Consider the following 14,080-nt stretch of genomic DNA (forward strand, 5'->3'; position numbering starts at 1 on the left):
TAATGTTTCCCATAGCCTTATTGAAACTGGTTACACTGATTTTGCAATATGAATATTTTTGCAAAATACTAACATGGATCAACACATTTTGCTAAATGATTCTGCTAAGAAAGGGTACCTGAAATTTTACAGTAGTTTAGCTAAATGCTTTTTTCTCTACTTTGTTTAGGAATATTTTATATTGAAAGCAAAGAATCACTAATGTTGCTTTCAAGCTTCTGCTAATATGCGCATCTAATCAGAGCATTCTGGGAGCATTATGGATAACCTCATATTGCTAAACTTTTAAAACGTGTGTACACATTTTTATACTAGAACCACTGTCAGTAGTGCAGTCAGAACTTACATTTACTTAGAGCTCTCACCCTAACGATAAAGGCTTTCAATAAATGAACCATAAATACAAGTTTGAACAACAATAACATATGCACACAAACATTAACTTAACTGCAGGCAGTGCCCTTCCCAGAACCTTAATGTGGTACTGCAAACTGGCAGCCAAAGGGTTTGTGCTGCAAGGGGTTGGGCCTACTGGTCCCAAGGACAAAATACACATTAAAACTTGTTGTCCCTGACCCCAAACAATATGTCCTGGGCGTCGGGCTATAGGAATTCCACATCCCTGGTCCTTCTACATGCAGTGACATGTTTTGACCGTTGTTATAAACAGATGTTAGCCCATTCTGACAGGAATTGACCTTGTCTTTATTAGAAGAAATCTGTCATGATTAGATATAAAATATAGTAGCTAATTAAGCTGCAGAAACCTGGTTTTTCACAGTGTTTTTGACAGCGCTGGTGCGTCTATGGACCGTGGGTGTCAGGAACAGATACACCTAGAAATAAATGTTCACTAGTTGGTCAAATGTCTGTGCTTAATTGTTAATAGGCAGAAAGTGTCTTTCAAGCAGTCAGATTACAAAGTGAAAAGAAATAAATATGTACGCACCTATAAAGCCACAGGCACGGTCAGAGGACAGTCCTGAAAAACATGATAGAAAATAAATCGTCGTGTTTCACTGGAAGGGGCAAGGAGGGGTGTGGAGTCCCCTTATCAAAGGCTGTCTTGACCTGAGGGTAATTGTGCACGATCGCCATTAAAAAGAACATTACAGAGATGGAAAATAATCGTGATTAATTGCTGTATTTGACGCCTGTGTCTCAATGTTGTCCTGTATACATTCTTCAACCAATGAGTAAGATGCTCATACCTTGAGTATTTCTTCTATGTCCAGTAATGTGCTTCTTTAGAACCCTGTCAGGCTGCTACTGAGTGGGTCTGCATTCCTTCTGGGTGATTACTGCCACTGATAATATGTGATCTCGTGACTAAGTCCTATTTCCATTTATTGCCAGTAATAGTGTATACACCAGTGGAGATGTTGGTGTGATTGTGATCACGTGACCACATGTCTAGAAGCACTCTGCCACTCCACCACAGTTCTTGACCAGTTCTCTGTCTGAGAGGCTCCAATGCTGGCATGCCTCGGACGGGAGGGAATACTTAATCACAAAGCCATTAATGTACATGGTCAAATTGCATTCATAAATCGCTTGGTACCCCTGACGAGGCGTCAAAGTCTTTTTGGTCTTGTCAATTTGTGGAAAACGTTTACACTTGCAGAAAAATGAGAACACAAAGAGCATTGCTCGCCGAGGATTACGACATCACACATATATATATATATATATATATATATATATATATATATATATATATATATATATATATATATATATATATATATAGTAAGAAATAAAAAGCTTGTCTGTGGAGCACGCTGCTTAGAGGACCCGGAAATTGTTCTTCGGTTGTTGCTAAACTCATCAGAAGACGAAGGCTTTCCCTGCCAGGCCTTGGTGCTCTATATCCAGCTCTGAGGAGGCTGCTTTATTTCAGCAGCAACCGTCTGCACACATGGGTCGGTGATGTAAATACAGGGCCAGTCGTGCTTGCTCCTTACACCGCAAACTGCAACCACCTCGGTGCTTTTATCAACTGATGCCCGTCCTAAAAATCCACGACCCTTCAGTTTGCTCGCGATTTTCCTATATTTCTTTCCATGTGTTTCACATCCATGTCGCTTGCTATCTCCTGCGCTCTTGAGGGCTGTCTGATGAAGAACTCATTTTTCCACAGCCCTGAAAACACAGAATACCCGGAATTATCAATTCTGACAGGTGGCGCTTTTTATGTTTTCCTATATCCTGCCCTGCGTATGCCTCATTCTGACAGAAGGGCTTGTTGTACTCTTCTACAACCGGTCGTACATAGGGCTCTTTGACGCCCGCATACACATGCAAGAAAGGATGGCTGGCCAGCCTGGCCCTGGATCAGAAAGTGCTGTAGTAGACAATATTCTGATTTTATACTCAGAGGCGTTCTGTTAAAAAAAAAAACCTCTAAGCTACAATAAAAACAGTGGCATAAGGCAAAAAGATGCCGCCTGCAGAATGTGATGATGGGCCCCTGAGGCTACTATATCTCACAGATATACATTGAGCTGAGTGGTGGCTCCCTTAAAGTGTGGGGGCCCTTGCAGGGTTGGGGTCCTCCATTAACCGCAGGGGCCTGCCTTACGCTCCTGGGCAGGAACGTGTCAATCATGGTCACACACATTAGAGGTTTTTAAAAAAAATATATTATTATTTTCCCAAAAAATCAAAGCAATCACATCCCCTTCAACAAAAATCACATTTAACATATGACAAATACTCAAATGTATAACTACAAATCAAATTCTTCAGTGTCTCCATACTTCTGATGAGTGAACAAACAATAGCAAAACAGTCAATCTATAAAAGAAAAAAAAGAAAAATAAATCACATCCTTGCACATGTTCTGGTCTTGAGTTACATAGTCGTGTTGGGATAGCGCATCATCTTCTAATCAACATTCTGACTACCCCCTCCCCCATCCTCCCTTCACCATTACTCAACATCAATCGCCCTACTCAATAAGAATAGACGCAGTGGCTCCCAAATGTCTCTTGGTCTAGAGATTGTCCGTAGTTCTTCCGAATATGTTTCCAGGTTTTCTTTGCAGTAGACCAAATCCTTTAACCAATGTTCAACTTTCAGACGGAACCTGCCTCCCCATGTAATCGCCACCCGTCGCGCAGCTATCAGTAAGGTAATCTCACAAATCTCCTACTCACTCCCCGGATGTGTGGCATGCAGCAAAGCAGACAGACAAGAGGAGTACACTGAAGCTCCACAGTCACCATAGTCTTTAAGTTTCTCACTGCCACTTCCCAAAATTCATACACTTTTCTGCATCCCCAAGCTAGATGCTAAAAATCTGCATTCCCCTGCCCGCAACGCGCACAGCTATCGTTCCTTTTTACCAATTCAATTTATTTATTATGATTTAGAATTCCAAAGAATTCCACATAAAATACATTAATAAAACATCATTTCATACATGAAGAGATGCAAACATAAAATTACAAGTTCAATTTTATACTAAAATACATCCAGTTAAAAGTAAACAATTTCTTTTCTTCACAAGCCTAAGCACTACAGTGGTCGACATAGTTTCAAGGCAGATGCGCTTGCAACAGAAACAGACTTCTTTCGATTAGAACACACTATGGACTATCACAAAAACCTACTTAAGTAAGGCACACAGAAGAAATAATATGCGGTTGTAATCCAATATACAAATATCAAACAACTCAAACAGTAAAGAAGCTTCTTTTAGGGAAATAATCACAGTATAATACTAGCAGCCGGAAATTTTTATAAAGTACTTGAAAAAGTGCTAATGCATTAAGTATCCTCTCCAGGACATTTTTACCAATGACTAACTAGCAGCAATGTATCTCATGAGATACACATGGTAAATCATATGTCATAAAAAAGTGCAAGTGCTCTGTGCGATATTTTAGGAAAATATTTTCCAACCTCCCCTAGCAACAGGATAGATGATCTAACAAGCAAATGTTGTCTACTTAAGGCAACTAACTTGTCATACGAAAGTGCAGGTACTCTTTACGATTTTTTAGCAGCAGTATGGATGGTTTAAAGTAATACTATTAAAAACACGCAAATCACTATAACGTATTACTCTCTTAAAAAACATTTAAAAATTCTTTAAAAAAACGAAAAATTTTAAAACACATCAGTTCGGATGGAGGGAACAGAAGACAATTGCGGGCCTGTTCTGCTGTTGAGATGTTATACTTTAAAAAACCATTCCTTAGGTATCTGCGTCGTATTGAGTGAAGTGCAGGGCACACAATCAAAACGTGATTCAAATGTTGTATACCACAATTACATAGGTGACAATATCTTTCATTTTTGGGAATACCCTCCCAGGAACCTGTTACAATTCTCAAAGGTAATAAGTTCAGTCTTAGTAACAAAATCACTCTACATACTCCAAGTTTCAGGTTCCATAAAACATACGGCTGAGGATTTTTAACAGTAGAGCTCCCAACAATGCAGTCCATCCTTCCATTCAATAAGCATAATTTCAGATCTCTTTCACGAGAAATCACATATATAGTCTTTTTAATTATATGATTTAACGATGTTTTACCTAAAACTGCTGCCCCTTCAAAATCCAAACCAAAAATGCTTAATGCCTTTAAATCATTTCTATAAATTGCACCTTTCCTCAACATGTTTACAAATATTACCCTGTGCAATGCTACCCTTAATAAATTGTCCTGACCATTTATCAGAGCGTTACACCACCTTAAACAGGCAGCCATTGATAACACATATGTTGAGAGAAGGCCAAATTCAAGCCTAAGTGCTGCGATTGGCGCAGCATAACTCAGATACATATTGGCGCCAGATCTTTCCTTCCACTTTCTCAAACTTTGCCCACTCACACTCATCTATTGTTTCGATAGCATAATTCAGAGTCAGAGGGATCTTTATTTTATAGACTGAAATAATGTGCGAAAAATGTCTTTTCCCACATTGCAAATACAAGCGATTAATTGCAGAAGCTTGTGAGATAACTTTACCTTTGCAGTGGTCCATATGTCTATTAGCAGAGCACCTGTTAGTAAATATTTTTCCTAAGTAAGGGTAGAATTTTACTACTTCCATTTTTTCATTTCACAGAAACCAATTTACATTTTTTCTAACGCTACAACCTTGGTAACTAAAAATCAAAACTTTGCTCTTTGAAATATTTATTTTTAAAAAATATTCTTCTGTGTACCTAACCAGTTCCGCCAATCGTCTCTGTAACCCAATTGGAGTTAAGTCCATTATTATTGCATCATCTGCATACAACAGACAACTTAGTTTTAGGTTTACCTTGGGGTGGGTCCCCTTTACTCTCTCCTGCCCGACTCGGCAGGTCATTAATGTAGATTGAAAAGAGTATAGGGGCCAGAAGGCACCCCTACTTCAACCCGTTGTGTGTACATATTTTCTTTGAGAGGCCTTGAGTTCCCCCTAACAAGACTTTTGTCCACGTCGAAGAGTGGAGTGCAATTATTAATGTTAAAAGGTTCCCTGGGATCCCCATAGTAACCAATTTCCTCCACAGCGTCCCCCGATCTACCCTATCGAACGCTCCCCCCCCTCCTTAGCGCCTTGAGACCCTCTGGGTATGTAGTGCGCTATATAAATTCTCTGACTTGACTTGACTTGACTAAATGCTGTATCCAACGGGATCCCCCGACCCACAGGATATTTTTTGATTAAAGTTTGCAGAACAGAAATGTTATCTAGTGTGCCACTATTCCTACGGAACCCCGATTGTTCCAAGGGGATGTAATTATTTCCGATTACCCACTCTTGCAAGTGGCCAAGGATACTCTTTGCAAACAGTTTCCCCGTTGCATCTAAAAGGGAAATTTGCCTAAAACTGTCCGGGGATTGGACCCTTCTTATATAACGGGACTATTATACTTCCCTTCCAGGAGTAAGGGATGGCCCCGCTGTTATGACAATGGACAAACAAGGGATGTAAGAATTTTGCCCAATCTTCACGGTCCTGTTTTATTATGGCTTCAGGGACATCATCTGGCCCCATTGCACCAGAGTATCTTGCCCCCTTATTGTATCCTTCAATTTCCAACCCTGTTGGTGCTCCTACATCACCCACCATTACTGAGTTATTAACAACCCCCTCAAACTGATCACCTAGTTGATTGGGAGCATACAGTTGGGATATATAAATAAGCCATTCGGTTTTTGGGATCAGCATGGGTTGTGATTTTTCTCTACCATCACAAAACTTAGCTATCAATACCCAGTATTTTCTAGTATCCCCAGATAGAGCCACTTCCCGTAGGTTGACCCATTTTTCATCTTCAGTGGCCCTTCGATCGGATGCTATTTTCCTTTTCCTAACCTGTTTTAATCTGTATTTCTCTTTCTGCCTTAGTAAACTAGGATCTCTAAATTGGGCTCTAATCAACCCATTAATCTCCTTATTCAGTTTTTTAATTTCCCGGGAAATTATTACTATGGGGGGCCTCTCATACCTTGCTTCTTTCTTCCCAATTTTCTAATTGCAGCCAAAACTCTTTCGTACCTCACAACCGGGCTCTCCCGACTTAGCCTAAACGCAATATTCTTTAATACCCTCTGAAAGTTTGGAAGTGACTTATATGACCAACAAGTACGACCATTGTTTCGAGATTAAGTGACATTTTCATTCCTCTGATTCCAGAGTTCAAGTGTCTCGATGTTTATAACTAAATTTACCACTAGAATGTTATGGTCACTCATCTTAGTGGGGAGCACCTTAAACTGTGTACACGCCCCAAACAATTGAAAAGAAACTGCCATATAATCAAGTAAGGAGTGGCCATATGTCCTGTGAAAGGTATAGGCTGCAGGAGAATCCTTGGGGAATCTACCGTTTAAAAGTACGAGGTCAAGATTCCTAAGATTTTGCAAAAGGGAAAGGTCACGTATTCGGATTTTAACTGGGCCGGGAATACTGACTCTGGAATAGACCAAACCTCCTCCAAATCCAAATTGGAGAAAGACAAGATAGAGCTGTTACTTAACTTAGCGTTAAAAGCCCCTACCATCATTATACGTGCACTTTCTTCCATATTACCTAAGCTTTGCACGAAAGTGCAGATGGAGTCGACCAATGGGTTAGACGCCTTCCATTGGGGTATGTACACATTTGCCAAAAACAAAAACATTACGTGCCCCAAGTTATCTTTTCCTATTTTTAGCTTTGCGCAAATACAGCAATTTGAAGGGTGTATATATATCACGGGTCCCATACTATATCACAGCTTAGCAAAATGGCTAGACCTCCACTTGCATGCCCCTTTACAGATTTTTTTGCTGTACTGCAGTACACATAAAAATTCTCTAGCTGGAACTCTTCCCTTGCCCACGTCTCCTGGAGACAAATTATCTTGGGGTCTAAGTCTCCTAAGGATTTAAGCTTGTAACTCGCTTTTCCTAGCCCCGCCATATTCCATGATACAATGTTCCCCAATTGGCTACTCCCGCTCTACGGGCTTTGTATTAGATGTTTTTGCCCCATTCAAGGTACCTGCAACCCAGCTCCATTTTGACACCTCATCTTCTCCATCTACTCTAGGGGCCTCCTGAACCTCGGGAGCTGAAAACATGATTTCTCTTGCGCCTGTTTTCCTTCCTACTGTTATTTCCATGTCCTCAAATTTTGTGTGTTTTTACACCCTCATACTCAGTGAATCCCTTCTCTTGCGTCTGATCAGATGTTCCAAGGCTTTTGGTCAAGGCGCCATGAGGAACAGCCCTAATAAGAACATCTATTCCTCTTTTCCTAAAGCCATCAACATTTGCTAAAACGAGTGCTGACACTACCCCCGATGTAAAAGTGGCGTTAGTTATATGGGGTGCGCACCTCCAATCTAAGTGTACCAGTTCAATATCTTTACTGGTAAGTTGGCCTTAGATCCTCTATTTCAGATATAGTTCTGAGGAGGGCACTTCTATTCAATATCATTGATTCAGCATCGAAGAGAGGACTGAAAAATAAAACCTTATTCGCTTGCCCGGCACCTATGCCAGTGTACCTAGTTATATTAATATCTTGCAGACCCCTTGGAAAATCATTGTTTAAATTGCCCCCTTTATTACTAACAACCGTAGTCATTCTCCAACTATCTCCCCCGCCCTTGCTTGATTCAGAACTCATTGAGGGCAAATCAGGCCCACAGGATTCATGTGCAGCACCTCTTGGTACTACATTCCTAACTATTACAGAGCTTTTTATATTGGCCAGTTTAATTCCTGAACTGCGGCGACTGCTAGTACCCTTACTTATCCCACCTTGCACCGCCTGTGAGCGCGTGGTCTTGTGACACGCCACACTTAAACTACTGATGGTTGCTGGTATGCAGCTAAAGGGCAGCCATCAGGTCGTCTGAATTGAGAAACAGAACCCGAATCAGTAACCCCGATTTTGCCCTGACGAATTTGCTGAAATAATAGCAATGAAACATGTCGGCAACTTTGAAGCATGGTATAATCTGAACCATTTTTAATCTGGACTACTTGCAGCAACAGAATAAAGTTATCACAGCTAGCAAGTGGGTCCTTGTTTTAACAGCATTGGCCATTTCTCCGCACTTTGGCCATTGCAGGGGTTTTAGGTGCACCCACTCACTTTTGGCTACTTTGGGATATAGATGAGTGATTGATTAGATCGTTTATATACACAGCACTTTTTATAAGTTGGCATTCACACTTCCATAATTATTTGGGTGTTTTTCTGTTTGTTTTGTCACGACGAAGAGAGAGCGACCAATGATGAGAAGTGGGTAAACTGGCAATCCCAGGCCAGGAACCCCCTCGAGTGTTACTACCGTGAGGCGCTCCCTCTTTGTTTTCACACGTTTTTTGTTCCACTGGTGGGAATTAGATAAGACCGTAGTAAACCTTGTAGCATATACACCACAACCTGTAGATTAGTGTTAGATTAGTGTTAAGTATACACATCTTGAGTGAGAGTTTGACCTTTTGTGCAACTCTGCCCCAGGTCTGTTTGACATGTTGGTGTTTGTTGGAGGAGATGGCCTACCAACCGGCCAGGAGGAATGTTACAAATATGCTTATGTTGTATTTATATCTTGTGGTCTTATCGTTTATCTTTTTATATAAATTTATACTTGTTTTTATGAAACTCGTGTGGAGTCCATTTGTGGTGTCATCATTGGATTGCTGTGAGCGTATTTGCAAATACTGTACACATTTGCCTTGAAGATAAGCCTGGCTGCTTGTGCCAAGCTACCGAGGCGGTGAGGGGGGGCTATCTGAGAGGGTGTCCTTCCTTTCCCTGACGTGGAAACGAGGGTGTCTATTTGGCCTAAGGTACCTACCTCAGCCATCCAGGTATCCCGGCTCTAACTATGTATTTTCACAACGCCTCCTGCACAGTGACAGAAAACGACAAAGGTGCTAAGAAGCACCGAAACGTGTTGCCGTTATGTGTGTCCAGGAACCCCTTCTGTTAACTCCAGTAAGTCTCAGACTGCAGTAATGCTGTGAGGAGTTGGAGGCCAACCCCCTCCCCCTTTCTCCACCACTCTGCAAACGCGCCTCCTGGCACGCTACTGGTTGGGGAATGAATTCCACTTTACTCTTGAGGGCCTCAGGACTAAAGTGGACTTTTTCCCTCAACCAGGGTGTTTGGCCGCTGAAACCTCCTAGCAGTCCAGCTGTGTGGGACTTATTGGAGGTAACAGGAGGGTAAGTTGCTCCCTCAATCACCAAGGGGACTTCATTCCCCAACTAGAAGTGCAACAGTTGGTGCGTTTACAGGGTGGTGGAGAAAAGGAAAGGTGACCACCGAAAACCTCTCGGCAATCACGCTGTGTGGGACTTACGGAATGTAACAGGAGGGGTAGTTGGCCCCCAAGTATTGTTGAGAGTAGTACTGCAGTGCTGGCTGAGGTGTTGGAGGAGAACAGCTGGGAACCCCTTATATGCTCCAGACTTGTCGTTGGTAAGGTTACCTCATGGGGATCCTCCTTCCCCCTTTATAAGACAACAGCTATCAGACTGTATGACAGCGGACTTAATAACGGTGAGTGAGTAATTTTTTTCAGCTGGGAACACTCATCCCACTGGATGACTTTGTGACACAGTGTGAGTTGCCCCCTGGTCAATTCTTGACTAACCATGCTTTATTGTGTATGTTTGGGGACTTGTGGTCGGAGGGCAGACTAGAGCCTGGAACACAGGCTATCCTTCAGGTGCTGGTGACCCTAGGCCAGACTTCTTCAAACTGTGGGGCGTGACCCCCAGGGGGGTCGTGGAGTTCTAGGAAGGGGGTCACAGATTCCCCAGCTTTACTTGTCCCTGCAAAAAGACAGCTGGTATCGCTAATTAATATTGTTATCAGCTGCTTGCCTGAATGAAAGGCAAATTTGCCTTATCAGTTAATCTGCAAGTGATGCTTGAGAGCAGTTCTGTTTCTTTGTGAAGACAGAAGGTGTATTTTTTTGAGTAGAAGTGCAAAGAGTTTAACAACTGGGCTGGGAAGTTCTTGCTTTATATTTTAATCATTTACACAGCCCTTGGTGCCCCTAAAGAGGTGTTAAAGGGACAGTTATATAAAAAAGAAAACTGCATAACATACACTCTGGGATTATTAAAACCTACATTTTGAAAGCATAATTTTATCTTAAAACTACTTGCACGTTTTGCAGCATTCTATCTTACCATGTATGTAATGCAAGTATAAAAAATGTACTTACATATTCACAGTGCTTTCCGTCACAGGCTGTTACTTCATACCACTAAAAATACACATCACTATTCTCCACTGCACCAATGAAGATTTATTTCTATGGTTCTCTGGTTACACACAGACCTCTGCAGTGCATTAACTATTTGAAATGTTATAATGTACTACAGTGCATTTCCAACCGAGCAATAACTTTTTTATATTTATTTTTGATTTACGCTGCGTATTATTTTATATGTAGATACCTGAAGGTGAAGACCCTAAAAACGTACAGAATATTTTGGGCTTATGTATGAGAGACTTGCATTGCCAAAGCATCACTTTTTTTGATGCTCCGGGGGCGCAAGAATCTCAATCATACCTATGAGGCAGTGCAAAATCACCCTGCATGGCTTTGCATTGCCTCATAGGTATGGAGTAATACATAGCAGCTGAAGTCACTGCGTTGCCATACTCTGCATGAAGGAGGTGTTCCATGGGCTTTGCATGGGGTTCCCACGCAAAGCCCATGGATTTTGATGCTGCCCCCTATTTACAAAATCACGTAAACGTGGGGAAGCTTCAAAAACGGATGCCTCTCTAGAAGCGTAACGAGGAGAAATATTTTCATTTCTCCTTGTTTTTCATCTTTCCATGTGTGCTGCATTCTGCAGCTCACATAGAAATAGGAAAACGCCCCTCAGGATTGTTTTGTTGAAGGATGGTGCCTCTTCCCTTTCAAAAACAATTCTGCTACGTTGGTGCTAGGCAGCAATTTGTGATGGGTAAAGGACTGGAATCACCGTATTTCATAAGAAGGTCGGAAAGGAAAAAAACACGGGAAACATGCCAAAGGATGCCAGGTCTAACAGGGGCATTTATGGTTTTCAATAGATGCTGTTGATGAAAACCTGTTTCTAGAAAATTTTGTCAGAGGGGGTCCTTACACCTAAAAAGGTTCGACAAGGGGGTATCGACATCAAGAAGTTTGAAGTCCACTGCCCTAGGCTATGCACGCCACCTGGTGAAGTGACGTTATAGAGCACAACTAGAGATGATTAATAAACCGTTGGTAAATATTTAGGTGAAGTGGGGAACATTACTAGGCAGATATCTTTCAGACTTGGAAAGGGGTAAGATTGTGGTGAGCCCTAAGTGTATTTCTAGGAATACTAGATTTAAGTATGTCCAATTTAACTATGTACATATGACCTATCTGACATTCTCATAAATTGAGTCATCTATGGAGGAGACCTGAGGACTTGTCCCAAATGTATGGAGCCATAGGTGTATTTTGACCACATGATGTGGAGTTGCCCGGTATTGCGGGTATTTTGAAATACAGTAGTTGCCACACTTAATGGAGTGCTAGACTGCACACTCGCCTGCACATCGGAGGTTTGCCTCTTAGGATTATTCCCCAAACCCAAAGCATGCAAAGTGGGTACCAGATTTGTAGATCTGGCTTTGGTTTTGGCAAGAAGACATTTAGCATTGCAGTGGCAGGCCTGGAAGGGCTCAGTGACTGTGACATGGGAAAGAGATTTTGACATATGGGGCAGAGTAGAGGAACAAACACTGATTAGAGATGATGCACAGAGGCTAAGACGTTGCCCTCTGGTGGGCCTCTGGGCAAAGTGCTTGGCGCCTGGCATAGCAGGAAAGATGGTAACTGGTTGAATTGTCTTCGGGTAGCCTTCCCCTACCCCCATCATATGACACATATCTGCTTTGGACCCTGAGAATCATTTGAACTAAATTGGGTCTCTCTATGTTTCCCTGATGCTCCGACCCCTAGGACTGTTTTGTTGTTGCTTGTTTGTCTTTTATTTGCCTTTCTTTATAACTTTGTATCCTCTTGCTTTTACTTTTTGCTTATTTGCATCATGGCATTGATGGGACCAACATTACAACTCCCATTTGTCAACACATGCTTCGAGTACTAAATATCTATACTCAATGGAATTTTCACAAACACTATTTACCTACCCTAGTGTTCAGCACTGTGCAACACAAAATCAAATCAAAAGAATCTTTATACTGATAAAAATATCCAATAAAGAATTAAAAAGATAACATTTACAGAAGTTCTTAATAAGAATTCTATATAAATACCATAAAAAGGATCTCATAACATGGACAGTTAAATGTACAGGTGCAGAACACCAGATACCAGGCTAGGTGTCAACTCAACGGTCATCACGTTAAAAGGCATTGTCAAAGATATTAGATAAGGGATAATTAACGAGCTATTCATTTTCTTATCTTAAAATGTCCAGATGCAGTAGCTGTTTCCTTCTTTGGATGGCATTAGAAACATAGACAGAAACTCGATAGGACAGATTCACAGTATTAAGATTACGGAGAAAATTAAAAGCATCTTTATAATAAATAATTTTCTCTTTCAAAATCAATGGCTGCAGTATTTGTTTCCTCAAATTCCTATAAAAGTTACAAAAAAGTAAAAAAAAAAAAAAAAGCTGTCTGGTTGGACTTGCCATCAAATGGGCATTTGGGTAACTTTTGGGAACAAAAGCCCATCTCAGAGAAAGCAATCAAATAGTGCAATGTGCCTATCTGCAATCTTGTTAAATAAAATCTGCATTGAATATTTGGTATTAAGATGAGGTAGGTCTGGGCATTTGATTGAGAGGTACATTGACACAGTCGGTTTGGCGCACTCTCTATTTTCTCTATCGGCCATCCTTTTTCCCATCAGAATATATTTTAAATCTTTTTAAATCTTTCTTACTAGATTGTTATACTCCCTCCGACTCATCAATGCTCATTTTCCCATCCTCTTCCTTTAGCATAAGGTTTACATAAGCCAACCAAGATATTCTTGCTCTACGTTCCAGAGTAAGACAGTTTGTTATCTGTTTGGTGAATTTGGTGCCATCGTTATTCCATATACTATACCAGAGTTTAATGGGGCTTGTCTGCAAGCCATCCTCTACATAGGGGACTCATAATTCCTTATGAGCAATATAAGAGAAGGTTGAATAATAATAGTCTGCTAATAGTCCGCATAGGAAAATATTTTCCTTTGTCTACTACAAATTACAATTTGTCAGTCCCCGCAACGGGGCTCCATAATTGAAACTAGGAAAACATTTACTTCTATATATGGTTAACAGCTCTCTGATGGACTTATTACCAATTTTTTACCCAAACCTAACAAAGGCTTCTGAAGATCTAATAAATTTCAGTTATGTTGCTACAACATGAATCCCCAATTGGCCATTAGCTCACACCTAAATATGTAAAACTTTCTGTTGCAGCAAGTGCTACTCCCTTTATATGATGAATTTTCTCCATGGGTCTCCCTTTCCCACACGTTATGCTAAAGGTTGTCTTTAGATTAAATTTCATATCCTTGTCCTCCATATACGTGGTCAAATCATCTCTCAGGTGCTGGAGACCATT

The 14,080-nt window shown here is 41.0% G+C and overlaps 1 protein-coding gene across 1 annotated transcript in view; it reads left to right on the forward strand.

The window, feature by feature from the left end:
* LOC147732447 (uncharacterized) overlaps positions 1-14,080 on the forward strand; it is an 899,668-nt gene that overhangs the window by 529,548 nt on the left and 356,040 nt on the right. The window lies entirely within an intron of this gene.

This window comes from Lissotriton vulgaris, chromosome 2_1, assembly GCF_964263255.1.
Source record: "Lissotriton vulgaris chromosome 2_1, aLisVul1.2, whole genome shotgun sequence".
Taxonomy (NCBI): Eukaryota; Metazoa; Chordata; class Amphibia; order Caudata; family Salamandridae; genus Lissotriton; species Lissotriton vulgaris.